General features: G+C 38.4%; 1 pseudogene across 5 annotated transcripts in view; it reads right to left on the bottom strand.

The window, feature by feature from the left end:
• Positions 1-1,137: 1,137 nt before the first annotated feature.
• Positions 1,138-14,660, bottom strand: part of LOC143850471 (AT-hook motif nuclear-localized protein 25 pseudogene) — a 35,255-nt pseudogene continuing 21,732 nt past the window's right edge. For 2 of the 5 annotated variants that reach the window (XR_013235994.1, XR_013235993.1), the window contains one exon: positions 1,138-1,493. The product of XR_013235994.1 is annotated as an AT-hook motif nuclear-localized protein 25 pseudogene, transcript variant X5 (transcript). Of the gene's footprint in view, positions 1,494-10,812; positions 12,828-14,660 lie in introns of those variants that run through there. The other 3 variants (XR_013235991.1, XR_013235990.1, XR_013235992.1) reach the window with 2 other exon arrangements.

Below are 14,660 nucleotides of genomic sequence, written 5' to 3'. Positions count from 1 at the left end.
ATACAATGGATAAATAACAAACCAAAGATCATGCATATGGAGGGCAGTATCTGAGGTCTGTGCACTTCAACAAAGATTGACAATTTCCATCAGGCATATGGAGGGCAGATTGGAAGTGAAAAGCGATTCATCGAACAAAACCTGATGGGTCTAGGGATTAGAGACGGTCCCCGGAGAATCACCAATTTCATGGATGAGATTAAAGATGTTTATTTGTACGGTGTTATCTCCTTTTTCTCTCCATTACATGATATGATCCTAATCTTTCCATTTTTTTAGAGTTTTGTATCAAAATTTTTTTTTTGTTAACTTTCAGAGCTGGCAATATTACACCCTACAGGCCTACATTATGGATGATTAAGATTTGTCTAATGAAGAAGATTTTGGGGGCACATATCATCTACAATGGGGACAGGCAAATGAATGGTTTGGATCATTTGAAACGTAGTCCAAACTTGCACTTTCACTGGCCTTAATTTTTAAGAAGAATGCCATGAAGATAAAGAAATCAACACTGATCCTTGAAATGGCTAATCATGTTTCATCCAGTATTCGAAGGCTTTTATGAGCAATGGAGGGACAGTTCACCAATCAAGACATGTGGCATGATTGGGCATTCGGGGTTTCTTATCCCATTTTTATTTAGGCCCTGTTAGTTTCAGATTATGATAACTGATTGTCAGCCCTAAACCTATTATTAGACTCAAATTTAAATGTAATTTTGAGCCCAGTAATAAGTTTGGGGCTCACAGTTGGTTGTCATAATCTCAAACGAACAGGAGCTTAGAAATATAGACCTAGACCAACGTAGGATGGGCTCAACCCAACCCGGCCCGAGTTCAACCCTACATAGAACTATTCGTGATTTGAGTCGTTTCTAAATACATTCAGGCCCTGTTTGTTTAGGATTATGACAACCGACTGTGAGTGCCAAACCCATCATGGATGAGTCCAATAATGGGTTTGGCACTCACAGTCGGTTGTCATAATCCTAAACAAACAGGGTCTTAGAAGCTATTCATGCTTTTTCGTAGTAGGTTGTCAATTTTCTTGATATTGACACAAATCACACTCATCTTATATTAAGCTATTTATGCTTTTTCCTAGTAGGATGTCAATTTTCTTGATGCTAAGACAAATCACATTCATCTTATATTAAAATGTGAACATGTTGGATAAAATATTTGGGGTCAAGGAGATTAGTTCAACAATCTATTCAATATGTAATCTGGAAAAATGAAATTGAAATTACCTTTCATGATCTTGAATCTAAATCTCAAATTCGTTAGCAAAAACCAAAACAAATAAATAATGAAACATAATGAAATTTGAAATAGAGATGAGTGGTAGATGCACGTTACGGAATAACGCTACCCTTAAGATAGATTATTGCCCCACCACGAACGGTATGCAATCGGGTTCTTTTGCGACCTATCTCCAGAATACAACATCACTTTCTATGTCGTTGACGGTGTGCACGCACCGGCTCAGACCTAGCGAACAAGGTTTATGCCGAACAATTGGACCAAATAAACCAAATCTTGCAAAATCTTAAAAAGCTTGAAACATGTAGCAAAACATTTTTGAAAGAGTAAACAGTAGGAATAGAAGAGACTTTCTCGTGAGAGTAGTTCCAACAAGAGGAAGAGGATAGTCTTGTATACAGTATAGAGGTGTATATATCCCCTTCCCTAACGGCTCTTCCCATTAATAAAATAATCAAAGTGAAAACGTACAGAGAATGAAGCAAGGAATAAAAAATTATTAAATGCATTGGATTCGTAATGTTACAAAAGTAACGAAATGAAGAAACGTATTCCAAAATGAATAGAAAGGTAAAACCATGGGCTGTTGATAAATTGCCGGGTATTTCTAGAGACAATAATAAAAGCAAAGTTTAAGAAGAATAGGACCACCCATGTCAAAACAAGGGACCCAAAGACCCTTTTTTTCCGCTAATGCAACCACTTCCAATAAATATCAGCAGAAATCTTTGTTCAGAGTAGATTTTGCCTTGACTGGATGATCTTAAGCTCTCAATCCAGGCTTTACAATTAAAATCTAAACCGTTGATTATTGTAGTCCTTTACCTTGCTGATGAGATCCTTTAACCTTGCTCATGAGATGTCTGTTTTAAATGAGATTAAGACTGTGCGTTGGCTCACGATGTTCGACAAGATCAACGGTCTTGATTTTACACAAATGCTCCTCTTAGCTTCTGTAAGACCCAAAAATTGTCTTTTACCATGTAGTTGCTCTCTAAACATGCTTACGTCGTGATTGTAATATTAACATGCCTACCAAAATTGGGGTTTGTTTGTCTTTATATGAAGGTTAGGAATGTCCAAATGGTTATTAATTACTTATTAGGTTTAGAGATTCAAAAATAAATGTTCTAAAAACAGGACATATTTAACACATAGGAAGTATGGTAGCTGATATTGGCATCCCCACTTTTTTATATTGATTCCCCCTTTTCTAGGCCTTCTTTTCCCTATATCCGAACGGCTTCAAATCCCTCTTGGTTAGATGTATTGTGGATATGAAAAATAGGAGGTGGCTGTATAAAGAAGAACAAGAGGTGCCAATATCAAGTCCAAGAAGGAATTTTTGTTTAAGCAAGGCCGAATTTATGAAAAATGAATAATTCTTATCCCCAACACATGCCCCTCCCATTTTGAGTTAAATTTGAATTTTCAAGTCAATGGAATTCTTGTAAACTTGATATAGAAAAAGATCAGTGCTATAATTACAGATTAGCACTAAAAGATCATGATAAGTAGGATTTTGTGTGAGTGATTTGATGTTTAATCAGTTTTTGAGTATGACAATATATTTTATTGCAAATAAGAGAATTTGTTAACAATGAATATCCTGAAAAATAGTGGAAATTCATGTACTTAATCAACTAATGGAAAATGAGAAAATGACATTGGTTTTTAGGCTCCTTCCTAAATCTACTCTCTTCGCCTTCTATGATTGGATCTGTTGGTCCGTCTGGCGATCACACGGTCGGCCAAATTTTGTTGAGTACACCTTTGATCATATGAGACTAAGAAATTGATTCATAAAGCCTCTTTTAGGGTTCCGCCAACAAAGCTAAACCATTGATTTTTGTTGTTATTGGATGTCCGTTCAGCATGCGACGAAGACCATGTGGGTTGTCTCATGATGTTTATAACATGATCAACGGTCTTGATCGCACATACATGTACCCGTGTGGGGGGCCTTAGAACTGATCGCTCATTGATTGATATTCTTCACCTAGTCGTTTTCTCAACTTATACATTTTATAGGCGGGAACTCATACAAAAATACTACAACTAACATACATGTGAAAACTGCAATGCAATCCCAAAGATCAACTCTTAACCTATTTCTAACACACTAGAAATATCTAGAAAAGACATTAACTCTTAACCCATTTCCAAGGAATTAGCAATATCTAGAATGAAACCTCGAGAAAGGACATTAATTTTCAACATATCAAAGATTCTAAAAACCTGCAGATAGACCATTATAAGCTCGATTGTATTGGTATAAAACTCATTCCATATAACTGTATTTATTAATGTGATGAAATAATAAAAGGACAGAAGAAAAGTCACGAGTACGAAAACACTCAAGCATGCATATTTTTTTATTCGTAAAGAATTGAATTAATAGACAAACGAAACAGACCCCGCTGATCGAGAAGATCGAACCATTCAAAGAATAAAAGAAAAACCATACAGGAAGGAAAAATAGATCATGGAGGAAGAAATTAAAAAACTTTCAACTCTGTCCTTGAGACCTCCTCTCGGCAAGGCTAGCCTAGGCTACTATTAGCCGATCATCTTACTCGATGAAATGCAATGGAGGATCCCACCACTTGATCCATGATCTCACCAATCCACCAAGTAATCTGCCATGGATGAGCCATATATGCTTCCTTTCAACCATCTTATCACGTTCAAAGAGTCACCCTCTATTATGACCTTGTGTAGAAGCTCTTGATTGATCGATTTGACTCCTTAGTAAACTGCTCTAAATTCCTCCTCATTGGACTCGGCGACCCCAATAGAAACTGAATAGGCCCATAACGGATTTCCGCTTTTATCTCTAAGAAGGTTGCCTACTCCAGTCAACCCAAGGTTCCCCAAACTGGAGCCATTAAAATTCAACTTCAGGTAACCTCTGCTCAGTACATGACACCCGATCATAATTTATGGTCTGCCTCATTTTCCTATTGTCACAGAGCTCTAACCATCTCTGACATAGGTCATGCATTGATACAAATCGTAAGCTAGGCAACGTTCTTACCAAAGTGATGCTTAGAACTAGAATCTTGACAAAGAGGAAGTGAGACGTACTTCACCAAGCCTTCAAAAACCCTCGCGTTCCTTTCTTTCAATAGCACCCAGATCGTAGTTAGTAATATAGGATTTTATAGGATTTAGCTCTTTTGTGCCATGGTGTTGGGTTTTTTGCCGAAGAAAACTCACTCTAATTACGAAGCAAATAAATATGTGGATAAAATAATCAAACAATCAAGAGAGCAATCACACAAAAGATTTACATGGAAAACCCTCCACTAATCAAATAAGTCATATAACGTCTCTTTCTCAAGTTTTTCACCCAAAACTTGAGACCATAAAAGAAATAAGAGAGATAAAAGGTTACCTTGTTGCGAACAACAAAACCTACTTTCTCACGAAAAAATTACCCACTTCGATCTTCAAGTCGAAGAAGCTCAAATCCTCGCGAAGTCTCCGTGCAACTAGAGGATCCAACGGCGCGGTGAAAATCTCCAGGAAGAAACGCTCCAAACGTTAGGTATTGATCCCACACAAAACCCCTAAAAAATAGCACAAGAAAAACCCTAGTTTTCTTCTTCTTCTCTTCTCTGTCTCTTTCTCTCTCTTTCTTTCTATTCTCTAATCTCGTTTTTTTACCTTTTTTTTTTCACACACACAGCACACACTCACACGGCACTATTTCCTTTTTTTTTCTTTATCGAAAACTCATCTTTCCTATTAAGAATAGGAAACGATGTGTTAGTGTGGGCCCTACATGGGCTGGACCCACAACAAATGGGACCAAAGACCATCCTTCTATGAGCTCCGATAGCTTTCATGAGAGAATCCACGATAATCCAAACTTGCACAAGACTTTATGCCATACGTACTTGGTGGTTTTGCAAAGAAGTAATATGTGGTTGACCAGCTGTTTCTCTAGCTTCCATGCATAAGGTACAATGATACATGATCCACATATGCCGATTACGAAGAAGATCAACAGCAAGGATCTTATCCCAGGCCGTCGTCCAAGCAAATGTTACTCTGGGTGGAGCCGGAATTGACTATGGGGTTTCAACTGATCCTTTCCGGAGAATTAGATGGTCGTCCTGAGCAGGTCTTTTATTTGGACCCATTGCAGATACTAAGTAGCAGAAAAAATTTTGTATCCATTTTTGATGATATAATGCATGGATCGGATATATCATGATCAATTCCAATTGTTGCGAGTAATGTATCAAAAACACCTCTTCTACTTGATCACTACTTGAATATGCTGGTCCCTTGGGAATTTTTCAAGCTCTAGCAGATGGGACCAAACATATTTTCAAAGCTACTGATCATCGCCTCGGTAAGCTATTGCGTCACCAACTAGCTAATCAGATGTGAGTCCCTCCTCACTTGTGTCGATTCTACATATTGATCATTTTGAACTAAAAGAAAACGTTTTGGTGAAGTTGCCTTGGAACCAAGAAAGTTCCATGGAGTTCATAATTGTATTAAAGGAAGGAATCAAAGTGTCTTAGCCATTGACAGGATTGGATGCAATCAATTTGTAGAATGATTTGGAACACTGGATCCAAATCCTTTTGTCTACCCTGATCTTTTAATGTAGCAGGACGCCAACACTTGTAGTATACTCGCTATCCTCTCCATCTCCCTTTTGTCTTCCCCCCATCTTTTAACACTCAAACACTCAGGCATATATTATTGCTTCTAGTTTTTGGATTTGCATAACTGTTTACAGGTATGAGAATAGAGTATGTGTGTGTGAGCAGCTGCAACTATTGTTGCATGCTCATGTGCATGAGTGTTGTATCTGACATGATTTATGTGCCTAACAAATTTCAGTTATTTCATTGCATTACTTTGATCATCGAAAACATATAGAGTCTGTTTGGTTGCACATAGTTGCCTTGTTGAGCAGCGATGAATTAAAACTGAAATACTTATCAGGTGTAATAGCAACAAAGTAGTCTACTCATAGAGTAGTGTTAGTGATTGGTTGTCAACTGAAATACATAGTTTCTTGGTGTGGAGAGACACTAGCAAAATAAAAGGGTAGTAGGGGTGTCATTACCAATATGCAGAGAAAGAAGAGAGAGAAAAAGATAGGAGTGCTAAATCGAAAGACTACTAGGGAAAAAACCTTTTTTCAAGTAGTTTGGTGGGGGGACTAAGTCATGCTACATGGACCTACAAGGGGGATACAAAGCAAGTAGTCTCCTAGTGGTTTGAATCAAATCATGCAACTAGCTAGACACCACTAGTAGCTGACATGGTACCCCAAAACCTACCAAAACACCTAGTAAAACACAGAAATTGTGCAACCAAAAAGATCCATAGGAAAGGGATAAAACTGAGGAGAGGCATCTATATATATATCAAGTCTACGAGAGAGAAGAATTCGTAACGAGGAAAAATGAGAAATGAAGCTTCTAATTATAATGATAGTTTGAAAATCTTTGAGTTTGAAGGTTAGGTTTTAAAATGCAAGGCTCGAAGGCTCAAGGTTTTGAAACAACATATATAAATTGACTTTAAATGCAACTTTCATTAAACAAACTAAATAGATTTTGATGATGCATGATTAAGTTAGATGAAAATACACTTGCATGCCCATACAAAAAGAGTGTCCGTAATAACACTCAAGGCAACACCCTCAAGACTAGGAACTATAGGTGATAGAACGGAAGGTCGATGATCAAGAAAATGAATATACTAGATTTTGCGCTAGCTAAATCTGAGATTTTGCACTAGCTATGCTTAAGTTAAATGAATATACTAGCTATGCTTTGCAGTGGCTTTTGAAAATGAAGAGGTTTTTTTTTATATGAGATTTTTGTATGGATTACAAAGAGCCCTAAAAAGTGTTTATGTAGAACACTCAAGGAATAAACATAGAAAGTTATTAAGATAAGTATGGAAACAGATAAATAAAGATTATCCTAATCTATCATAATTTTGATTAATCAAGCACTTCATGATTCACTGGTCAAATCTCAGAAGATTTGATACTTTTATATCAGTTTTTTTTTTTTTTTTGAAGAGTGACATATGTTTTAAGGGATTTGCTAGCGTCCATGGCAGGAGGCATTTTGAGGATAGGCTGTTGCATGTGAGAGCAGCCACCTCGTGAAGGAGGACAAAATCTGCTGAAAAGTGAGCCTTTGTGGCTGCTTTCACATGCAACAGCCCATCGGGGAAATGCCTTCTGCGATGGTCTCTAGCAAATCCCATGTTTTAAATGATTTTTCTAACAGTTTTTATTTGTAGGCAATGCATGAAACTTTGTCCAGGCCGTTAAATGTCTCATGCTTTGATTAAATATTTTGGGATTTAGTGTATTTCAATATGTTATTAAAAAATCCGTCCGGCCTAACACGATCTCAACATACAAAATGAAAATTATAAACAGTGCGGGCCACATGATGAAGACACAAGTTTACATGTTTTGTCTCGATTGCCTACATCAACAAGAGAGAAATCATCTTCCTTCTATGAGCAACATGCACAAGATATTACATTAGTCTATTTTGACCCATTTCTTACCCATTCCGGCATTGGTCCATAGTGACCCATTTCTACTAGCCCATCTAGCCCCATTAAGGCTATGATCTATTGGATTTTAAGCCCTCTTTGTGACTCAACAAGCAGTGTCTTCTTCGGCAATCAATATTGGTTATCATTAGATATTCAGCAACAACATCAGGAGATATTCATCATCAATATACACCGGTGCTCTTCAAATCAAAGGATTCTATTTTCATATTGGGGAATTTTTTATTGTAATCAAACATATGTTGATTTTTCAATCCACATACGTTTGAGGGGGCATGTTAGAGTATGAAGATCCCACTGTTGGATCATCTTCGTGGAAGATTAGGAAAGTTTGTTGGATGGAGCAAGCTTAATAAATTAGGATTTTAGATTAGATTTAAATTATCTCTTTCCCTTCTCACTTAATCTCTTTCCATGTTTATTATATTCTTCTTTATATGTTCATCATGTAAGTGCTCTATATAAGCACCATTGATCCTCTTTGTAATTCATTCAAGAATTAGTAAAATCTTTGAATCTTACACCTCTCACTTCGCCTAGGTATGAGAATACCTTAGGCCTAATGGAACTTGTGTATTCTTAACCTAAAATTCTCTCTCTCTCTCTCTCTCTCTAGGCTAACTAAGAAGTAAACAAGAGAGTCCCAATCTCTCTCCCTCTCCCTCTCTCTGCTAGCCTAACTGAGAAGCAACAAGAGAGTCCCAATCTCTCTCTATGCTACTCTAACTAAGAAGCAACAAGAGAGTCCCAATCTCTCTCTCTCTCTCTCTCTCTCTGCTAGCCTAACTAAGAAGCAACAAGAGAGTCCCAATCTCTCTCTATGCTTGTCTAACTAAGAAGCAACAAGAGAGTCCCAATCAATCTCTCTCTCTCTCTCTCTCTCTCTCTCTCTCTCTCTCTCTCTCTCTCTCTCTCTCTCTCTCTCTCTCTCTCTCTCTCTGTGGGCTAGCCTAACTAAGAAGCAACAAGAGAGTCCCAATCTCTCCATCTCTGTCTGTCTCTGTGCTAGTCTAACTAAGAAGCAACAAGAGAGTCCCAACATTTTAGAAATCATCCAAAAACACTCTTGCTTTCCTAAGCCGGTTAGGAGACTATGTTATCTCCAACATAATAAGCCAACGCAAATATTAGTAGAAGCATGGAGGAAGAAAAGAGCCCACGTTCAAAAGAAGACTACCTGCAAGATAATGGTATCTCCAAGTTTCAAAGTTCCAATGTTCCAAAGTTGCAGACTCACGTTTCCTTACGTTTTTCCAGTTCATGTCAGGTAGGGTTCTCTTTTTTCCCCTTTTTCTTGTTTGGAAACAGCTACAAATTCTTTTCCCTAAAAACTTACACAAAGAGCTGAAAAACCGATGTTGACTGACTCAAATTAATATCTTCTCAAGGGAAGTTTCTGTTTTTTTCCGGTGTAACGCTTGGTCAACAAATAGGACGTTAGCAGAGTAGCAGATAAATCTGCACTACCTTTCTCTTTTTACGCATTATCATGACACAGGAGTTTAAGGTTTTTCACTGTTGAAATTAATAAGCTCTTTTCCTTATTGGCGTAAGAAAAAAAATGAAATTAAAAACAGAGAGGAGAAAAGCCACACATGGAAGGACATACATGTTACTTGGTAGTTTTTGAAACATAGAAAACTAGGGTGTTACTAGGGGTGTCAATGGATCCAGACGGACCGATGGATCGTCCGAATCCGAACGTTAATGAACGGGATCTAAACATATGAATAGGATCCATGGGCATATTTTGGATCATCAAATATGGGATTAGAAAAATTTCGGATGGGGTATGGGCACCCCACAGATGCCCATTGGATAGCCACGATCCGAAATGTTTTGCAAAAATACCCTCCAAAATTTTGTTAACGCTAACCGTTCTATGAAGGTTAGTTTGGTCAAAACCTCTCTTATCACTTAATGAAATACTATTTAGAAATGGTTTAGAAGAGCAATACTATTTTTGGATGGTTCCGTGTCATGTTGATGAGAATTATCATGATGAGTCTTTTTTTCTTGATTCATTTTCTTAGTTTTTAGTCTCATTATACTAGTCTATTGAACATATATGCCGTCACGAATATATTATTTGTTCATCATTCTTTATTACTGAATGTTATTGTTATGCATCATATTCTTTGATAATAGTTATACATTATATTCGTGTATGTAATTTTGATTAATTTTATTGTTTACAAGCATTATTTTACACATAGATTAAACATAGCTAAATTTTTAATTTAGTTGAAGAAAATGCATAGAGGCACACTAAAAGTGGACTGCAATTCTAATTAGACTGTCATTCTAACTCTTATTTTAAAAAATTAATTGTTTACTTAGCTTAGTAGGACATAATAGGACACTTCGATGGATGGTTCGAATTAAATTGGATCGTGATCATGACGTGGAAACTAGGATCCAAAGAACAATCCAAATCCGACCTGACCGATAAGGAATTTGAATGGATCGTGACTGTCACATAGGTGGATCCGACCCGAAGTGGATCCGTTGACACCCCTAGGTGTACGTGCCTCTATGGGCCCCACTTGGGCTGGAATAAATTGGTTTAGATTTATTAGTTGGTAGGATTTGCTTTGTAGTTGTTTGTGATGTGTAGGAGTCTTAAAATAAGGATTATCTAGATTATGTATTTTCTACAAATAACTTGTACGTAGCCTTTTTTGAGGAAGGAAGAAATTTATTCCGAAATTGTGTTTTTGCATAGTAAAGGAGGAACGACCCTTCCCTTGAAGTGGGTCAAGAGGCTAATCTTCCCTCTAAGAAGATCAAATCCGTTACGAACCGAATCAGGTTCGTAACATAGGGTAGGGTTTCTCTTATATCAGGACACAGGTTGCTTGAAACTATATAAAGAACTCATGAGAATATTCATTTTTTTTGTTTTCTTAACAAGATGCAATGCTATGAATTCTATTCAAGGAGAAATTAAGGATTTTATATGAAGAGATACCCATGAGATGAAGCAAGAGTGCAACCCTAGAAATGTGCATCAGCAATTCTTTTACATTATATCTACAAATTAGAACAAGACAAGTAAAGAACGAGAACAAGAAGAATAAGGAATCTAAAAGCTTTGTACATGAATGAGTACTGACCTCTAAATTTGGTAAATCCCTTCCAACATGAGTCCTGTCATCATCTCATTCTTTTGAAAGCCGACAGTCTCATCTTCTTCAACATCTCAGATTCTTCTTCTAAAGAAGCTTTACTCTGAGAAACCCTAATGCTCCACAAAAGTACATGTTGCAGCTTTCACCTTATATCCATCTCTTCTTCTTCTTGAAAAAAAAACAGATATTCTTTTATTATTCATCAAGTCAAAGCTATCTAACCTAAATCAACCCTCATGAAATCAAAACCTTCTCCCACTCATAAACTACAATCCCAGCTCCACTTCATCATCATCATATCATCAAAAGGGTGGCCTAACAGCATTCCCACCCCAACCAAAAACATCCCCAGGGAATGGATAATTCCCCATATTTACCCCCAAATTATAAAACGAAACACCACCACCACCACCCCCACCACCATCACCCAACTGGCCATTTCCACCTCCACCTGTCACCACCGATGACTGTGACGCCGCCGGTTGCACCTGCACCGGTGATTCCTCCTCCTCCAATGGAAGCCGCTCGAACACTGCATTTGCAAACGATGCCGCCATTAACACCACTGGCCCTGACGCCACCAGCGGCCCCACAACACTCCCTCCCACTACCTGCCCCTGCCCACCCGCCAAAAATATAGTAAGACTTCCGGCCCCAGGCGGAGCCTGGGATGGGAGCACCGTCCCAGTAAGCGAAAGTATATCAAACCGCCCATGGAGAGTTGCCACCATCCCCGGTGGTGCCGCCGGCTGGCGCAAAGTAACATTTGCCACCATGCCTCCACCACTTAATATACAGATGCCTCGGCCACGGTGGCGGGCATAGGTCGAGAGGCATTCGACAACATCGGCTCCGGTGGAGACCTCAAGAACATGCGACCGGAGGGAATTTGGGCTGTCGCGGGTAAGGATAATTGGCGGTTTTGGCTTGTTTTTTGACCCTGGAGGACGGCCACGGGCCCGCCGCCCGCAGGAAGGTGCACCAGAGGTTGTTGTCCGGTCACCCGTATTAGGTTTTGGATCTTCTTCTGGGGAGCTTTCTGTGTTGGTGATCTGGGTCTCTTGTACTTGTGATTGTGATGACCTCTGTAAGTATAATTCTGGTGGGAGGACGTGATTAAGGTAGCAAGAACTGGGGCCGGTTTGCAATCCCGCTGCCATCTTCGCATCTATTCTCTCCCACCACTTGTTTCCCAGCCTTTAATTTCTCTTTCCTTTCCTCAGTAGCTATTTCTAACCTTCGTGTTTTCTTCTTCTTCTTTTTTCTCTAAAGTAAGACGAAGTTTCTAGTTCTACTACCCATATTAAATCAGTGATTCAATTATCCAACAGCATAAAACATCAATAGAGTGAATAAAATCCAAACACGAGCTTAAACTCAATCAGTCTTTGTAATTTTTCTTCCTGTCTCTGTAAGAAGATTTTTTCTTATAACCATTTTTCCTCGATAATTCTTCAAAACCCATACACCAGATTCTCAGATCATAACCAAAGATCTAGTAACTCTTCTAGCCTTTTCGTTTATTTTTTATCTAGGACAAAATGAATCCACTGTTAACCCATTTCTATTAACTAATTCAGTCACACAACAAATCCAAATCGAAAAGATGGAACTCTTCAAATGTAAAAACTAGAAACAAACAGTCAAACCTTCAAGCCCTTAAAACAAGTATGATCCAATACACGACTTTTCTCCTCTATCTCACCGCTTTACAGATCATAAAAAAGAGAAAAACACAAATTCCTCCAAAACACAGAGCCTTGAATTTCATATACCTGTCTTCAAATGTTGAATTATCACTCAGAGTCTGATCTCTAGATGCAGCAAAGAAGCAAAGCAGACAGAAATGGAAGAAACCCTAGATAAGATCAAAGTAGAACACCAGCAATCAGTGCAAACAGCAAGTTGCACAGAAAAATAAGAAAATATTTTTGCCAAGGAATCGAGCATTTTAGATGTCTGATTGGAGGTTTGGGAGAGGAAAAAGAGGAAGCAGATGGTGGAAAGCATACACAGGGGGATTAATTTAAGGAAGAAGCAATTACAAAGACTAAGAAAGCATTGGCATATGCCAAGCGAAAAGAGAAAACTGCATATAAAAATGTTGAAGGGAGACATGTGCATTATTTTATCTAATAACATATACACACTGATAAAATATATACACAATGATAAAAGATGTTAAAATATAGTTTAATGTAATACACATGTAAATACATTTGTGTATGAGGAAGAGGAACTTGCCCGTTTAAACCCTGGTTAATTAGTTGACTCTAAGTTCGAGTTGAATATATGGGCATGGGTATAATTTCAAGGAGATTGTATTAGCATTATGGTTATTTGAAATATTTTTTCTTGATAAAGATGCCAAATTCAGTAGAAAGAAAAGATTAAAAATGCATTTCGGGCGGTAGAGATTGTGTTACGGTCCTGAGAGGGTCCTACCTGGGTATGAGACAAGGTGGGACCTAGTCTGGTATATGACATGCTTAAGGGCCTAGTCAAACATGTACCATCAGCTCTGGAGCTTTTGGTGTATTGATTAGGTACCTAACGTTTAGAGCAACCACCATGTCTCGTGTTCGACTCACGGAATGGGTGATTTGTGGAGAGAATTGCTTGGAAAGGGCTACCTGGTATAAAATGTCAGGGTGAAAGCCATCAGAGTACGGGTGCAACTAGGGTCGATTTTTGGGAATTCGAGTTGAGCTTTTACCTTAAAATCGGGTTGGGTTTGGTTTAATTCCCATTCATTTTTTAGCAAAAGCTCAACCTGACCCGACCCAAGTTGCACCCCTACGTCAGAGTGAAGTTACCACAAAGTGGGCCATCACAGAAGGAGCGACCTTTGAAAAAGGCTACTTAAAAAATATGCCATAGTGAAAGCCGTCACAGAGTGAGCCGCTGGACGGCAGATGCAGAAGCATGGTGGAATGCTACGGCCCCTTAGTGGGGGCCTGCTAAGGTGTGAGACCATGTGGGACCCGTCTAGTGTAGGGTAGGTTTGGTATCATGAAAACACAAATCTTTAATCTCATCCAAGAAATTGGATAGTCCTTTCGCAAGTTCCTTTGAGCCGCAAAATTATATTAGATGAATCACTTTCCACTTCCAAACTACCCTCTAACTGGGTGATGAAAATAGACAATCCTCAGTGCATTGCACGGACCTCGGCTTCTGTGGAATCAGTAATTCCAATTGAACTCACAAAGGAACAGATGATATTGTCCAATGAATTCCTAAAATACCTCCAAGTGCCTTGCCTATGTTGCCATGGGAGCAACCATTGACGTTGAATTTTACGACGTTTCTAGGAGAGGATTTCCATCTCGCTACCACTTTAGTTTTGGGAGCACCACGTCTCAAAATTATGCAATGTCTGATGATATCTGCCGAATACCCTGAAAAAGAGTGGTGTTGAAGTGCCCAAACGACTATTGTTTATCTTATATTCCGATGCATCTGATCAAGAGAGGAATCTAAGTCTTATAAAATGCGAGAATTCCTCTCCTTTCAAATAATGCAAATGACAACAAAAGGTGATAGGAACAACAGTGTCAAACTGAAAGAGCCAAGACTTGTTATTCTTTATGATTGAAATCGAAAATACTCAATTGACTCCATACTAACTGAATACCTAGCTATAAATAAAAGAAACCACCCTGCAGTGAATGAAAATATGTGAAGGGGA

This window comes from Tasmannia lanceolata, unplaced genomic scaffold (genome assembly GCF_043159265.1).
Source record: "Tasmannia lanceolata isolate RefF3 unplaced genomic scaffold, GAP_Taslan_0.1 ptg000003l, whole genome shotgun sequence".
NCBI lineage: Eukaryota > Viridiplantae > Streptophyta > Magnoliopsida > Canellales > Winteraceae > Tasmannia > Tasmannia lanceolata.
The sequence above is the reverse complement of the archived record's forward strand: the minus strand, read 5'-3'. Positions and strand labels throughout refer to the sequence as shown.